Here is a 19,036-nt window from a genome sequence, read left to right on the forward strand (position 1 = left end):
TACAGTCAGAGGACCCTGTTGTTGTACTTGACCAGTCAGAGGACCCTGTGTTTGTACTTGAGCTGTACACATGCTATCAGAGGACCCTGTGTTTGTACTTGAGCTGTACACATGCTGTCAGAGGACCCTGTGGTTGTACTTGAGCTGTACACATGCTGTCAGAGGACCCTGTGGTTGTACTTGAGTTATATAAATGCAGTCAAAGGACCCTGTGCTTGTACTTGATCTGTAAACACATGCAATCAGAAGAGTACTCGATGTTTGCATATACATGCCATTTAGATGAATATTCAAATTACAATTTATAATTAAGAAGGCTTAATAGTCAGCAAATTACCAATCGCATATGCATGTACCTTAAAAGTTGGATATAATTATATTAGACAGAAGCCATGATGACTTTACATTGTTTATACAGTACCGAAGACCCAACCTAACAGAAAGTAAACCCAAACTAAACCATGGGTTTACTAGAGTGGACCCAGAGTAAACCCAAGGAAACCCAGAGAGTAAACCCGGTCAGAGGTATACCTCTGAAAGCAGACGCTAAATGTGTATTCGAAATATACATAGGGCAGGAATTACAGACAGTAGGATAGTAAGATAAAAGACAGGTCTGCTTCACACTTCAGTGCGTAGCTGACCTCAATAGCAATTTCCAAGTAAACCCAAAGTAACCCCAGAGTGGACCCAAATTTTCAAAAAGAAAACCCAGAGTAAACCCAAAAGTTAACCCGGTGTTAGGTTGGGTCTGATCGATACTATAGAGCTCCTTCTAAAGAAGATTAATAGAGTCCAAAAATGGCCATGACCATCGAACCCTCTTAAATGTTCTCCCACAATCCAACCCCTTAAGGCTATTTTTTATTAGTTGTTTTTCAAGACCTTTTTTTTCTAATTGGTCTGTAGATCAAAAAACATAAACATTAAAGACACATTTTGATACAAATTTATACATATTGTAGTATTTTTTAAAATTTTGGTCAGTCGTTCTTGAAAAACAACTAATAAAAAAGTGGCCCAATATACAATGAAAATGAACCTTGTTATTAGATTACATGCTTTTATTCTCTGTAACAAATTCATTCTTAAACAAAATTTAAATGATTTCAAATAAATATATATTTCAGACATGTTCATTTTTAGAAGCTAAATTAATTATGATAATTTCTATGTACATGTAGTACTGTGGAAACATTTTTATTCTTGGGGGTCAATGTCCGTTGGTTACCAAACTCTTCCTAGTTCATGGGGAGGTAATTTCATCAGTAGCACGTTCTATTTTATCAATAAATACTAAATATTTGCTTGTGTATACATTCAAGGGGATGTAAATTTGTGTGCAAGGGTTACTCACGAAAGCCATGAACATTGGTCCCCCACAACCACGATGATTCCACAATATAATATGTACTGACTTAACATACAAAAATAAACATTCACATGCAATTTTAAATTCAGCTTCGATAAAATTTCCCAAAATTAAATTAAGTTATATGTATGGACTGAAAACTTATCATTCCAATTTATCAAGCATGCAGTTATTATAAATTGCACGAAAGTGTTCAACTTCAAGTTGCATTTAGTATGGGCCATGGTGATTCTTTTCCATTTGTATTCCATTCATATCTTTGGTATTATGTCCAACTCTTTTCTTGAGATTTCCTTAAAAGAAATATTACAAACATTTAAACATAGTATTTTTACATCAACTTTAAAACAATAACTAGTAATAAATACATGTAACTATTAAAAAATAAAATTCTAGTTTTAGTCAATGTACAAATAAAAGGCCTTGTAGGGGTAAAAAAAGAAGAGGAGTATTTAACATTTGTACATGCAACTGAACTCAGGTTTTCAGTGTAATTTTGAGATTGGCTAAACATTGAGTATAATTGACACATTTTCTTACATGTAATTATATGTAAATACATGTAAGATCGATGTATGTATACATACATGTAGTTGTATCCCAAACAGCAGAATTGTAGATGGTGAGATTATAAATTCAGGGATTCGGAAACTAACACAAAGTAGGAAACCTGACAGATGTTATCTTTTTAATCAATTTACTGTAGATTCCTACATGTAATTAAACACAAGGAATTGATATTCGCATAAAACGAGAAGCACCCAAAGCGGATTTTAAAACCTCACTATTATTTTCTGAGAGTTTTGAACTATAAGAAATTAGGATAGAAGTTATTTTGCACTAGCTATTAAATACACAACTGCAAGATCATGGAATTACATGTAAGTACTCGCATAAAATAAGAGGGGTTTGCACTAATAAGGAATCAACGGTATATATTTGAAAATACCACTAGATACAAGGTTTATTTTGAAATATTAACCGACTAAAAAAATTTTCCGATACAAGTTTTTACCAGTATACAAAATATCAGTTCTAGAATCAAATTAAGAACAATATAAAATAAAGAATATAGAATGGTATTATATTGTACATGTATGTAATTGTATCATATTTGATACACAATACTAGCTTTATGTATAATTTGATACAATATTGTATGATATCATATGATATCATATCATGTGACATAGTAATTCATTATATATTGTTATACTTTCATGTTAAATACTGAAATCTGATTGGTTAAGACGCAGTTCATAATATTTTCTATTACCCTCAGCGTTAGCAATGCACTTAGCAACGGGTAACATTAAAAATTGTTACATAATTATGCGCGTACGGTTCGCTGTAGAATTCACGTTATTCCTATATGCAAGCAGTAAAATTTTCTTAAAAATTAAGACATTCAGTATGACAAAATAAATAGTGCCTGTTTGGGAGGATAACAGTTGAAACTGACACCCATCAAAAACCATTGTCAACCTCCGCTTCGCGTCGGTTGACAATGGTTTTCTCGGGGTGTCAATTTCAACTGTTACCCTCCCAAACAGGCACTATTTATATAATACAATATCAAATTATAAAATACTGTATCATATCCCATACAATAGCGGGTTTCGAACTCTTGCCACTAAAAGCATTGCGTCTTGAAGCCCAACGCGTTACTGTTATGCTACAGCATCCGATGATGCATCTGACGGTATTTATATATATAAAACGTAGAAACTTATGATTGACATCAAGCAATTGAAATTATTAATCTTTCCAAAAACATCTCATTATTGACGATAATTTTATAAGTTATATAAGTTTTGATAAACTTTTGAATAAATGGATTAAACAATTTTGAAAGAAATTCAACATGAGAATCACAAAAACGTTTTTTGGAATGACGCTTGATAAAGGATGTACAAGAACAAAATTCAATGAGATTTTGTCTGCTAAACATTTCGAGTTTTCTCGGTAAGGTGAAATGTTTCTCGTTTCTTAATTAAAAAGAACATAATCCTTTGTTGATTTTTTTTAATTGTACAACAACTTGTTGATTAAATAATCGATGAATTTGAAATCAATTGATTAATTTGAAAGAACAAACGCTAGCTTTTCCGGTGATTATTTTTGGGACAGGACAACACTCAAACATCACAGCTACTTGTAGCAAAGCACGTCAGTATATACAACACTCGGCATAATAATTAATAACAATAGTGTTGTGTTGTGCATGTAACTATGCCTAAATAGTACCCTAGTCAGGGTTTGATACATAGTGCACTCGCCTCCGGCTCGTGCACTATGTAACAAACCCTGTCAGACTACTATTTATAGGCATAGTACATGCACAACACAACACTATTATATAAATAGTGTACCATATCATACAATACTATACATAACGATATCATGATACAATATCATATCATAATGTACAAACATTTGATACAATATCATATTGTATCATATTACTTTTTACAATATAATAAATAATATAATATTGTATCATATAAAACAATAGTGTATCATATCATACAATACTATATCATAGGAATCATGCTATATCATTTAACAGAAAACACATCCATCAAGCAGTTTGAGTTAGGTAAGAGCTTTTTTAAGCATCTTTGATAATGGAGATCAGGCTCTGAAGTTACCTCTCACTGTGATTCATTTATATTAAAGCTAAATCAACTATGCAAGCTATAACATGTATCTATAACTAAAACATGTGACCTGTTCCAAAAACTAAACTTCATCTCACATCTAAAACCTATGGCTCAGATTCAGCATTCAAACCTGTCAGGTGAATCAGCATCATAAGACACATCATCGATACAATTTTGGTGAAGTTAGGACCAGTAATAAATTACAAAGATATATTTTTCAGCATCCTTGATAATAGAGATAAGGCTGCTTCCTCTGCGATACATTTATATTAATAGTTAAATCAACTATGCAAGCTATTATCTATAAAACATGTGATCTGTTCCAAAAACTAAACCTCATCCTGCATCTGAAACCTATATATATGGCTCAGATTTAGCATTTAAGGCTGTCAGGTGCATCAGTATCATAAGACCCATCATCCATATGATTTAAGTTTGGTGAAGTTAGGAGCAGTAATAACTAAGATAAAATCATCAGAGGGCCACTGATCCAAAAACTTTAACCAGCTATTAAAAATCAATCTCCTCCAGCATCCAAAACTAAGGCTCAGATTCAGCATTCAAGCCTGTCAGATGCATCAGTATTACATGTATAAGACACACCATCCATGCAAGTTTGGTGAAGTTATAACCAGTAGTAACTTAGAAATGGCTATCAAAGGGCACCTGCACCAAAGACTTACACCTGCTCTACAAACCTTAACCTCATCCAGCATCTGAAACCTTAGTAATGGCTCAGATTCAGCATTCAAGCCTGTCTGGTGCATCAATGTAGCTCAGTGGTTAAACATTTTAAAGTACATGTATCTGCAGGCTTGTGAACTGCAGATTGTGACTTTTGTTCATATTTACTGAATTAGGTAATCAACATTTTTAAATCATAATTTTTCATCAAGTGTATTACATATTTTTTTGCCCATTTGTCAATCTTAGACTAATATCAGGGGTAGAAACTTCTTAAATATACAACTTGCAAATAATTGCGTGTACCAAAAATGAACCTGTATGAATTTGCTACGTACTTTTTAGATTAAATCTTAATAAATTAATGTAACGTTACCAATTAAGCAAGCTAGCTACCTTGATCAATTTAACTAAAATGGCATATTAAACACGTTAAAATATATATATAAAATACGTACCTCATAAGTTGATGTCTAATCCAATATCAGTCGCATGTTGCCATATTATTGATAAATTGTTTCACACTATTGATGAATCTTGACACTGTATGATTCTTAAATCTGTATCAAATTTGCATCCTAATCAATGCATTTTTGTGTATATATATATTCAACTTTTTGAACACACTGAATATCATCCACACTTTTAACTGGTGAAATGGCTTTTTAGTTCTTTTATTGGAATCATTTTCTTGATCCTTCAGCATGTCATTTTTTTAGTCAGTTTCCTTAATTTAAAAAATCCACATCAACAAGAAAAGGTCAATGGTTACAAGGATTCCATGATACTCTGTCAATTATACTTCTTCCATCATCAGGTCATGATGAAATTCACCTCCCAACACACAGCTATAGATATGGTCCTATCGTCATATCCCCCAGAAAACAAATAGACTGGTCTGCTTATGATCCTAAAAAACAAATTGAAAAGTGTTTTTTTTAATACTCTGTATCTAAATAATAAAATTACAATTATATTACTTTATATGAATGATCTCCAACAAAAAGCAATATGTATAGGCAGTACTGTGAGTATGCCCTGGATCAAGTGTTTATATATTCATGTGTCATGCATCACAAGAATTAACATATGCTACTCAATAACTGTAAAATAGTTTCTTTGCTATCTGCCCATTGTGAAAAGTCATAGAAACCATTCACTGGCAGCATTTGATTTCCCTCATTTTTAATCTCAGAACACCTCTGTTGTAAACCCAGTTGCTATGTTAAATTCAAAGTCTGATGATTGACTCTAATTTGTTTACCATCAAGAAAATCTGCATCACCGACAAATAAAGTTTTCTTTGGTACAATGTATAACAAGATATCTACAGTATTTACCGACTATATTCAGACAATAGCGAGTTAATATTGTCCCCCTTGACAGAAATTATTTCCCATGGCTTCACCTCAGGATATAGTTACTGTCTCAAGAGACAATAAACTTTTTTACCTTAATTTTCATTGCAAGTAAATGCAGTCACACTTTGTTATCTCTAACTAGATGGGACTGTTTAAAAACTTTGAGATATCCGAGTATTCGAGATATCGAGGGTAACACACTTAAAAAAATAAGTGGTTGTGATTTACAAATCACTTCGACATATCCATAATTGTATTTGAGATATCAGTGTTCGAGATATCGAAGTTCAACTGTAGGTATATTTTATCTAAACGATTTATTGCTTTCTTTGGTGCTTCATTCTGGCTATGAAGGTATCTAGCGTTGCAGAAAAAAAAATACATGCTAAGGCAAGTTGTGTTTTTTATCAGCAATGCTAGGCTGTGTTATAACTTTCACACAGTACCTGCAACATATTTTTTTACAATCCTATCCTGTCTTATCCTATCCTGTACAGTTTATCAATCCTATTGTATCGTTCGTATATATAACCTTCTATCGTGCGTTAATCCTATCCTATCGTGTGTTAATCTTATCAGGTTTATATATTGTTCAATTCTAACAGTTTTTCCATTTATCCGATCGCGTTAAACCTTTGGTACCATTTTACATGCAAGTACTTTACTTTGAAGTTACAAGTCGTTCAGTGCGCCGTATACGATAAGTTATCAAACAATTAATATACAATATACAATCCAGCATTATATCATACTAATTTCTAAATTCTTTAGACTAAAATTAAATAAAATATTACATGTAAATCACATTTTAAGCAATGGAAATGAAAGATTAATGTTAGCAATCAAAGTTCTTAGGAACAAGGTAACATATTTCGGCACGTCTTTTAACCCCAAGGAACCCCAAGGAACCCCAAGGAAACCCCAAGGAAACCCAAGGAAACCCCAAGGAACCCAAATTATAGAATTTAATAATTATTAATACCCTAGGGGGTCTCATTAGAGTGCAAGGGTCACCCCTCGGTACCCCAAGGATACCCCATGGATACCCCAAGGAACCCCAAAGATGCCGAAATAATACAGATTTATAACTCTTGATGCACCATAGAACCCAAAGAAACCTCAAGGATACCCTAAAAATAAAAAATTCAAACTCTTGGTACCCCTGGGGACTCATTAGTATCCAAGACCCACCTCTAAGAACCCCAGGGAATCCCATGGATATCCAAGGAACTCCAAGGATACCCTAATAATACAGATTTATAACTTCTGATACACCATAGAACCCAAAGGATACCATAATAATACAAAATTAAAACTCTTGATACCCCTGGGGACTCACTGACTTTCCAGACACACCTGTAAGAACCACAGGGATATCCCAAGGAACTCCAAGAATACCCCAATAATACAGAATCATAATTCTTGATACACCATAGAACCCCAAAGATATCTCAAGGAACCCCAAAATTACCCCAAGGATACCCTAATAATACAAATTTAAAATTCTTGATACCCCTTGGGACTCATTGTTATCCCTTACACATCCTACAGATACTTCAAGGAACTCCAAGGATACCAGTACACCAGTAATTTAAATTTTATAATTTTTGATATCCCAAGGAACCCTAAGGATACCCTAATAACACAATGTTATATCTCTTGATACACCTTGGGGTCTTTTTGATATCCCAAACACCACAAGGTATCCCACGGAACCCCATGGATACCCCATGGAACTTAAAGGATACCCTTTTAATACAGATTCATAAAAGTTGATACCCCATAGAACCCAATGGAACCCCAAGGGGACTCATTGGTATCCCAGACTTACCTCTAAAAAGCCTAGGGAACCCCACGGAAATCCCAAGAAACTCTAAAAGATACCCTAATAAAACAGACTTATAAATCTTAATACACCATAGAAAAGGATACCCTAATAATACAAATTTAAAACACTTGATAGGTCATCACTAGGTATCCGAAGGAACCCTATGGAACTCCAATGATGCATCCATACATTTATGACCTTTAATACACCAGGGCACTTAGTGTATACCATTAATACTCTGTGTAATTTGGTTCAATTGGAGACCATAATACATCATATGCTTTATATGCATTGTTTTTCAATGCCTATTTGTGATGACTTTATTTCCCAAATAACCTAAGATAAACTCATCTATGGTGACTTATTTTTGCGATCAACCTTAATCTACAACTGTGTTGTTCTAACACCTATAGGGCAAGAACTGATTCTTAGCAAGAAATATTTGTGAGGATGAGGTTCCCGGGACCTCTTGAAAAATTCTTTCCCGCAAGTAAAAGTTAATTGCTTTCCAGTATTTGATAAACACACATGAAAAAAATGACATTCTCAAAAAAATGTCAACCCGAAGAACCTTAAATATACTCTAATGTACTCGAACAACACTCCAATTGTATGGTATTTACATGTACCTAGTATTACCTAAATTGATAAACTAAAACAAAATGCATTGATTATTTGAATGACTCCTTTTAGGAAAAAGGAACAACTAGCTCTCGGTCTTTATACACAAGTTATTTACTGATGATATCTGTTTAAGCTTAAATAATAAGCTTAAAATGGTTGATATAAATCAATGTGGTTTTTTTTAATCCTTATTTTTAGTTTAGTATGTAAAGTTCCACTATGTAAGGGGGGGGGGGTATATTTTTTTCGCACAGTAAACAGCACTCCTTGCACACGCTTTTCACCGCTGCAACCCGAGTTCGATCCCTGTGATCGACAGTGGTTGTATGTGATAGGGTATAGCAGTCGCCCGCTTGGACACGTGGATTCTCTCCGGGTACTCCGGCTTCTTCCCACACCAATGACCCCCTCGTGTTAACATCCGTGCCAACGAGAGATATTAATATAAGTTGTAAAACTTGCTTATTAATCGTTGTAAAATAAAAAAAGTTCAGTTTTTTAAACAGCATTTCTTGAAACATATTTTGCAAGTTTTTGCATCCTCTTTTCCTTTGATTTTTATGCACATCATAAGTTTAATGTACCTCAAATACAACCAGGCTGGTATATACTTTTTATTATTCTTTCTCCTTGTAATTTTATTCAAATTTTTTATTGTCTTATAAAAAAAAACCCTTTTTTTAAGGATTTTAAGTAAAAGAGAGGAAGGGGGGGGAAGAGAGAGAGAGTATTAATAAAATTGTTTGATATTGTCAATTATCAATCAATGGCCTACATGTCTATGACTAAACAAGTTAATGACAGTAATATAATAGTTCAGATTTTATCTTTGTGAAAAAGGGCTAAAACTATTTGTGTTTTATTTTGAGTTTTGATAAACAATTTGCTGTAGGGATTCTCCAGATGTACATTTTTATTAAACATAATTAATCAATACAAATTCAGCAACAATTAATAAGGATTGTCTTGGGTCCAAACTGTGTACTGCTTTTGCTTTGAATTCCCCTTGTAATCCAGACAAAAAGTCCATTGGAGCTAACCAAACTTCATAAGGGTTGTCTACCCCCAATAAACAAGGAGATGTAGGTATGAGGGTTGTCTACCCCCAATAAACAAGGAGATGTAGGTATGAGGGTTGTCTACCCCCAATAAACAAGGAGATGTAGGTATGAGGGTTGTCTACCCCCAATAAACAAGATGTAGGTATAGGTAAATATATTGCAACAGTGATGGTGAAGCCATTGTGTCTACATGTAAAGGGTGTATTGGCCCTTTAACCCCTGTCCAAGAGCTACTACGAATAAGGAGATTAATAATAATTTAGTTTAAAATGACCATCCAGCCCTCTTAAGGTACTTCTTATACTTTTTAAGACACTAGTCACAAGATGGCGATATAATGTTTTTTAAATTTTGTATCAATCCATTCAGATGTATATCGTCATAGCTTTGTGGTTAAAGTATCAGGCTTGTGAACAGCAGATCATGAGTTCGAATCCGCCTCTGGCTTTTGTTCATGTTTACCAAAAGAAATTTTTTAAAATATTGTTTTTATCCAAAATCGCACATTTTTTCACCTATTTGACAATACTTCTTATTCTTCATGCTCTCTATCATAATCAAGTAATTTTCTGCTGATTTGAGAAACTATTTGAAGGTGTAGTGAAGTACCTTAAGTCAGATAAACTTAGTATACATGCTGCAAATGAACTCAAAGTAGAATATCCCTCAAAACTTGCATTGCTCCATCATATCTTCTTTTCATCGCCTAATTCTTTTCATCTCCCTATGTCAAGTGCTTCTGGCATACTCCGAGTAGTGGAGGGATCAGAAACCCTTGACTTAGGAAGATGAATTCATCCATTCTCTATATTGCTTCAAAACAGTTTGAATTATAAGATGGTTTATACCTGATGTGTATACACAACTTGCACAAGCATTGTTAATAGTGTTGTCAAGATGAACAATTTTTAATCGTTGATCAGTTAAAAAGGTTGTCAATTTACATAATCGATTTTGATATTAAGATCAATTCTATTTAAGAATCAAAAATCGGTGGCTACGCATAGTCACTGATTATCTTCGTACTTTAAACATGTTAAAATTTGATAGATTTTAATAAGTAATAAAGCCTTACAACATTTATTTGTTGCTATGTGGTCCTGTTGTCATGGTAACAGAGCATAAAAATGTAAAAATGACATTTTAATGCTTATTAGAGATATTATTGTAAGTAATGTACATAACCTGGGGCTTTTAGGAATGAATAAATTATTGAACAAAATTCTCATTTTTCAAGTAAAACATTTATGGGGAAACACATCTTTTAAAAGTGTTTCCATGGTAACTAAAGAGAAATTTCAAAATATGATTTTATCTTTTAATTTGAATAATAATTGTAAATCTCTGTTTTTTGGTACACACTATCATGGTTTTTCAATTCAGATTTCAAAAATAAAAATTGAAAACTGTTGCTATGGTAACAAGCTGAAAAATAAAGTATTTTTAAAAATAAGGTTACCCAGAGATGTTTTTATGATATTCCATTGAGTCATTCGGTATTAATTAGAAATATGTTTCACAGTAAAACCATTGGGGTGGTTATTAGATTGTATCATTTGGGTACCTTGGGGTTCCTAACTTCCTACAGGTATCCTTGGGGTACAAATAGTTGACCCGTAGACTCCAATAAGTATCCTTGGGTATCAATAGTTATCAATTTTTATCATTGTGGTATCCTTGGGGTTCCTTGAGGTGACCCTTGATATCAATGAGACTCCTGGGGTATCACTTGTTACTAATTTCTATTATTGGGGTTCTTATGAGTATCCTTGGGGTTCCTAGGGGTATCCTTGGGATACTTGGAGGTGACCCTTGGATTCCAGTGAGATCCCTTCTGTATTAATAGTTATTAATTTCTATCATTGGGGGTACCTTGGGGTGAGCCTTGGATTTGAATGAGACCCCTGGATTTTCAGTGGTTAATAATTTCTATCATTGGGGTTCGTAGGGGTATCCTAGGGTTTCCTTGGGGTGTCCTTGGGGTACTAAGAGGCGACCCGTGAACTCCAATGAGACCCCTTGGGTATTAATAGTTATTAATTTCAATCATTGGGGTTCCTTGGGGTTTCTTGGGGTTTCCTTGGGGTTCCTTGGGGTTTCCTTGGGGTTCCTTGGGGTTAAAAGACGCACCCAACATATTTACCTATAGGTTGAATATATTAAATCGTACGCAGTGTATAACTGATCAGTAAGCATTAACTTGTATGTAATACAATTCGATCGTTATTTGATGCATTATTTATACAAAAAGAAGGTATTTATAAACGATTTTATACTTATTTAAAACAAGAGTTTCATTTTAAGGTTCTAAGATCGTCACCCTCAAAGTATTTTTTTCATATCATAACAATGATATTTTTCTATCAACCTTTATAAATGAAATAAAATGAATTTTTAGATGGTGTCCATGCATTTTACAAAGTTATTGCAAATTTGCCTAGTATGATGGATATAATAAAATAAAGAAAAAAGTTGAGCTAAAAAAAAAGTACTGGTGCATCAGTGGCTCTAACTCTTTACCAATCATGCATGTACATGTATATTAGTGGGAGTGCTCCGTGGATCCACTACGCCATGAAGCATTTAGTTGTGTGACTAATGGTTATACTAGCCCACTAGTAGAATACTAATTAACATTGTGTGTAAAAAAAGTCAGATTTATGGTACAAATAAAAGAAATCCGGATAATTAAGAGTTATCGAACATATTGCTGAGGATCGGAGGTTGTTTACTTAAATAAACCTGCTATTTTCCATGTGATAATTGATGTCGAGATGAGATATGTTTGCGGTGATTGGCTGGGGTGTTTGGTAATGAAAACAATGTTACCAATATTGATAAATTATTGATCATTTAAGCTCATATTTTTCCTTAATAAATTTTAACTTGTTATGTTTGTATATTCTATAAATGACGCAGCTAGGATTAACAACTCAATAAATGTAAATAAAATTCTGTACAGTAATTATACCGAGCGCAGCGAGAGGCGGGCAAAGCCTGCCTCGCAAAGAGAGGATTAATGGTAACACGTATACATAAGAAAATCAGTGAAAAATGAAAGTTGAATCAGGGGTACTAAGGCCAAAAAAAATTTCTTCCAGCCCTGGGCGCCGCCATATTGGCAGCCATTTTGTTTTTAAAAAGTTAGTTTGATCATTGACTGGTACTTATCGATGCTTATTGCCACTAAACTCGATTAAAATATTCCAGTGTTTCAATAGAAGGTGATTTGAATTAAAAGAAATAAAAGAGGACACCAGATAAGTTTCAACAGTGCTTTTATCAAGAAACACGACTAGTTCTATGTATGTCTTATCAAATTATCAGATGGAAAATAAAAAATATTAAGATCAAGCAACTGAAATTTTAGATACTGAATATAGTATTCATTTTTATTACCACGGCATTTATATGAACTAAATTGATAAACAATGAAAGAAGAAATAAAAAAAGTTCGGAATAACGTAACTCTCTTCGGCTATTTCCGAAGACAAAACTTGTACGTTTTACGTCTGAAACATGACGTCATACTGTAGACTGAGCACGCCACGTTTAGTTAAACTTTGGCTAATGATTTGAGTAGGCAACCAGGCGGATCCTACTGTGTGCGTTTCAAATTAATTCTGTTATACAAAAAACAAACTGCACTTTGTTAAATCTGCGCTCGGTCCAACGGTCACGCCGTTTACATATTAAGGTATATTGTGAAGAGCATTTGAAGCAATTATGAACATCATTAATTTTATCTTTTCCTATCATGAATCAATTCAATCGTATCATGCGAGTATATACTGTTCTACCGTGCGTTATAATCCTATTCAGAATCTATTATGCGTGAATACTATCCGTCTGGAAATCTTGTAAAAAATAACGTTGCGGGTATTGTATCCACATGACTCAGCACCAAAGAAAACATTTTATTGTTTAGAAATAGCATCCAACTGAGATCAACTGATTTGATATTGGACATGATATACTGTTTAAATCACATGAATGTCTTATATAATTACGTGTACCTTTTTTGTAATCATTTTATATTTATTTTAATGATTCCTTTACAATATCTGCACAAAATACAGTGTTAGATGAAAAATGAGTAACACAGAAAAATGAAAATACCAAATGCTAGTTATAACTATGGAATTTTTATCATAACAAATAGAATTTAAAGACCTTTATGACTATCAGTAGTATAAATTGGATAATTTAATCCTGAAACAAGGTTAGCTTTTTAAATAGCTAAGAAAGTCAGCCAGCGGAATTTTTATTTTTTAGGTCCAAAGAGAATACACAATCTATTAAAATACAAGATAAATAGTTTCCAGAACAATAATAATATGCGGGTTCACTTTTAGTTTGCACCTTTATTTTTATATGGCTGTACATGTAGGTGAGGAGATAAGCGTGTAGTGGTGAAAATGCAATGTATGACTGTGCACCTACTTAATGCTTAAAGTTGTCACATTGCAAACATAGCTCTATGAATTTCATGGTCTCGTCGCAAACCACTACCAATATATTTACTTTCCAATCTCACTAAGAGGTCGGGAAGATATACGGTACACGGAGTCTGGACTGTGGCTGCAGACAATTCCCATTGGCAGTCTTCCTATGCGCAATTTGACCTAGAAACTGACCAGTTTCATAACTTCTTCGAATTTCTCTAACACGAACTGTCTATATAATTCCTTCCCAGAATACCAATTTACGCAAGCGCAATTGAAGTTTCATCCTAACTTAATTAGTCAGCCCGCGGGCTGACTAATAATAACAATTGGGTCATTGACTAAGATAATTTAAATATCTCTCTCTTCTCTCTCTCTCTCTGCTGCTACCCTCCCAAACAGGCTCTATATAATGTTCATTTATCATTTTATAGGGATCAAGTCATTTGCCATTATAAAAATCTTTAGTTACAGTTGTATCATATAAACCTTTCAGCTAGGTACAATTAGTTCGCCAATTTATTTGTTACCAATGAAACAAGATTTTATATAAAAAGGTTGAAATAAGGAATGCTATATATGTATATAAATGTATATATGTCAGAGGTGTTAAGTATGGACAACATCATTAGACAATGTTGCTTTAGAATATGTTTACTTTCTTTAATTAAACAAATGATATTGGAATTTCATTTTTTCTGCATTGGATACTCGAGTGACCAGTTGAATGAGTTACCAGTAAATATAGCTTTAATAGTTCATAAGTTTGTTTTAAAAAAGAAACTTTATATGTTTTGGGCTGCTCATTCATCTTTGTGGAATTTATTAGCTAATATACATTCAACATGATTCAAATATAAATTTTGTATTTTCATTCAATTACTGAATAATTATTTTTTTTAAAACAATGATACATGTGTAATACCAGTTATGTCAAAAATTAATATATGATGGAAGATATCAAAGATGACGTTGTAAATTGCTAGTAAACAGAAATCCATGGACCTGGACCTGGCCAGATCACGCTCGGACGATCACTGCAATCAAACTTCATGGGTGCGATTGCTTCAAACTTGATTGACAAGCGGCATTATTTTGAAGTTTGTACAGGTAAAAAAGGGAGCGTTTGTAAAATGTTCGGCCTTTAAGTGACCAGCCGACTGAGTCTAGTGAGCAGCTGACATAATTAATCATTGACTCTTGCCAAGAAGGAAAATCTGACAGTATTTTAAAACAAGTACTGGCGTGCGACCAGTTCTCGTCGAGTACCATTTCTCGCCAGTACATTGTATATGTATAAATTGCCTCACCCATGTTCAACAGCTGTTCAACATGTTCAAAGCATAAAAAATCATGTTTTATACACAGATATCTTCTATCAAATATGATTTAGGTCTAAAATATTAAGCCTTGAGGTTGAGATATGCTAACCTGTTAATGGATAAAGTTAAATCATGATTGGAAAATGTTTAAATTCATTCTGTTTACCGGTATTTCTTAATTTCACATTTACCAAAACCTGCAATTACATTAGGCCTACTCATAGATCATGCATGTGTAGAAGTTCGTCTTGCACAGTACAACATGGAATATATTATATTAACTGTTATTCCCTAGTAAAAAATGCAGGAAATTGAACAGCTGATTAACATATATCATAGTATCAAGTATGTGTAACAGCTGAATATTGTAATCTGACGTACTGAGTCTGACCTACTTACGTTGCGAATGTAAACATGGCACCCGTCCTCCATCCCTAAATAATACACGAAAGTTCTTCATGATTTTCACTTTTAAAATAACCAGAATCCACAGTAACTTGTGATGCTATGGTCAACTGACAGTTTTCTCTCCCGCTGGACAGTGGCGGCGTTTCTGACGAAAAAAAATTAATTCGTACTAGGGATGTTTCCGATATGTAAACAAACATGGGGATTGATATACTAATCAACTCGCCATTAATTCACAATATAAATCTTGACATTTAAATAGATGTAAATCTTTTACTTAATAGCATTATGTTAAAACGAATGTTTGTTAAAAGATTCGCGAAAATTCGGGCTGACAAACTATCGAGCCATGCACGGACCCCGCATTTTTCCACAATCAGTGGTGTAAGAGAGTAAAATTCAATTAAAATGCAGAAATTTCCAGAGGTAGAGGGGGGACCCCTGATTCACTGTAGATCCGCGACGCACATGAATGATAGCCACAGTTTACAACTACAATAGGCTAAATTTTAAATAAATAAATGAATATAAATATATCTACATGTATTAAAAAATATTGTGAAATTAGTTTGTGAAATTAGTAAATTAAACGGTTCCGTTTTCTAAACATTCCCATGATGCATTTTGGTTTGTGTTTTCATTTGCCCAAAAAGAAATTAATTTTTTTACTTTGAATATTTCTAACTTTGAAAGGAGACCGACTCTGCTAGTGTAAATAGGAGAAAGTGCATAACTTTCTAAGATAATTGGTTTGTATGGAAAATTATTTGATACTGTAAAAACCAAAAAATTGGACAAAGCAGCTTTAAGGATTCTATTTGACCAATATTTCTTTGAGATGCGTTAGAATTCATGATACTAACTAAAGTTTAAAAAAGCACATGTTTTTCACTATAATTGATAATTCTATAGTTTCTGAAAACAAATAAATATTAATGCCTTTATATTAATTATTAATGATATTAAAATAAATGAACATGTTTGTATATTCTTTTCTGGTACAATATCAGTCACAGTATGATAGTGTTTTATTATTTATTTATTCAGGGGGGAGGGGCAGGAGGGTAGATGTCAGAACTTTTGTTAAATAATCCAGTTAATATTCTGTTTCTAACTCTGTTTTATCTTTGCTGTTTCGTTTTTAACACAAATTAACAGTTATCAGGGTTTGATACATTAGAATTTGTTTAAAAAATAATTACATTTTGAACTCGGCGTTTAATATGTAACCGAAATCATGGCTTGATATATGTTTATATAACTAGGATTTGTGAGCTCTCTATCACTTTATAATCCGACGAATGAATCAATTTTTTGCTGGCTATGAAAACTCCTCAAAGAAGTATTCTAAACATCAAAATATGAAAATATTTGGCTAATGTAATGACCATGCCCTTCAAACAGCACATTTTCTCTCGTTTTGTAACTGAAATTATGGAATTAGTGTTTTGTAATTAAAAAAATAAAGAAATACTTTGTATGGTATATACTAATCTAATTGAATAAAGAATTTGAACTGGATAAAAAGATTTTAAACGATAGACTAAGCACAATGAAACTATAGATCAATATAATCATAGAAAGTATGTAGGTTTCAAAACATTTCAGTGTGATTTGTTTACGTTCGCGGGGGTGTTAAGGAAGCATATGGGCAATTTAGCGTCTTATTTTGACTGTTATATTCAAAATCGTGAAATTTAATAATTACTTTGAATAAGATCAAACACTTAGTAGTATCCTTTAAAATAGATGTCAGTGCAATAAAATCGGGTTGTACATTACTGCCACATTGGTGCATTATCACGTGACAACTATAAATAGCTTACGTATATTCCTTAACATAAAATGAGATAGAACAACACTACCCCGCGGTTTCAAAAATAAAATAAACATAACAAGTGAAAGCAAAACATCTTAGTTTAATCAAAACCCCTGCTAAAATTCTATGTTCTTCCTTATTAAAAAGTTATTTATCCGGTTCTCGAAAAACCTTCCCAACTTTTTTATAGTTTGCACGGAAAACGGCAAATTGCATCAAAACAACACACAACATGGGATTCTAGCAGCTATTTTCAATTTAAGCATTGATCAAACTAACGATACGTATAAAATTTCAAGTTCAATATATACGGGGTAGTGTTGTTCTAGTTGGATTTTTATATCGTAAACAACGACAGAGGAAAGCCTGGCCGAGAAATAAAAGCAAATTTACATACCTTTTAGCGAATGATTGATAAAACTAACATCTCCCCAAGTATTCTTATGTTCAATTCTCAATAAACCACACCACAATACTTTATTAGAGTTCTTAGATTAGTTATTTTTTGAATATGTTTACAATGTTTTCCGATCAAATACACACGTAATTCAACTTTTAGTCATGACGTCATCAATGTGTAAATCTATGTAATACAAACTAATTTCTGGAAAAAAATTGTCTTCAGTATTTTTTATTTGTTTTTGATCTCCGTTTCGTTGCTTAGATATTTGAATATGTACATAATAACTAAGATTTGTGATTTCACGGAATTACATGTAACTCAGATTCCATATGCTTCCTTAACACCCCCGCGTTTGAATTGTATGTATAAGAATATTCTAACTATTGTTAATTATCACTTTCGCTTCTTAAACCATTGATAAAACAAGCTATATTATATAAAAATATTGAAAATACTTACTACGACCTCCAGAGATCTTGATTGATCATCACTTCCGCCGCCGAGATGCGCGCGCATCGAAAACAACAAGTGTGTGTTATGGCGTCCGATAAAACTGTGTGACAGGGAAACGCACATTCACATTTTACCGACCTTCTGAGGACTTTCACCAAATTTCACCACATGATATATTTCGTCATTTTGAGTTGATTGGGACAGAATCTTTCCGAGGACCCGAAAAAAGTCCTCGGGAGAAATTTACGTCCTCGGAGTAAAGGTGTTTTTATACACTCGCGTCCTCGGAGCATCGGTAAAACCAACACACACACACACACACACACACACACACACACACACACACACACACACACACACACACACACACACACACACACACGGCAAACAATGTGTATGGTGTCAGTTGAATCAATGTAATGTGATGTACACACACCCTTATGGACAAGGTGAGCTGTGTTTACATGAACAAGTTATGCACGATTGAGATGCGTAGTGAATGAATAAACGTCAAGCATTGTTGAGTGACTGGTTGACATGGTAACATTTTAATAAAGAAAATAGTAATGCTGCTAATATAGAGTGTTTCTGGA

At 33.3% G+C, this 19,036-nt stretch overlaps 1 long non-coding RNA gene and 1 pseudogene across 1 annotated transcript; one reads left to right on the top strand and one right to left on the bottom strand.

Annotated features, from left to right (window-relative positions):
* Positions 1–19,036, top strand: part of LOC136272941 (talin-1-like) — a 220,999-nt pseudogene that overhangs the window by 82,730 nt on the left and 119,233 nt on the right.
* On the bottom strand, positions 1,170–18,769 carry LOC117690557 (uncharacterized). The gene is made up of 4 exons (XR_010712534.1): positions 18,450–18,769; positions 15,760–15,913; positions 5,178–5,629; positions 1,170–1,665 (listed from the first exon to the last, which is right to left on the bottom strand). It is a non-coding gene; the product is annotated as an uncharacterized lncRNA (long non-coding RNA).

Source organism: Magallana gigas, chromosome 1 (assembly GCF_963853765.1).
Source record: "Magallana gigas chromosome 1, xbMagGiga1.1, whole genome shotgun sequence".
In the NCBI taxonomy this organism is placed as follows: Eukaryota; Metazoa; Mollusca; class Bivalvia; order Ostreida; family Ostreidae; genus Magallana; species Magallana gigas.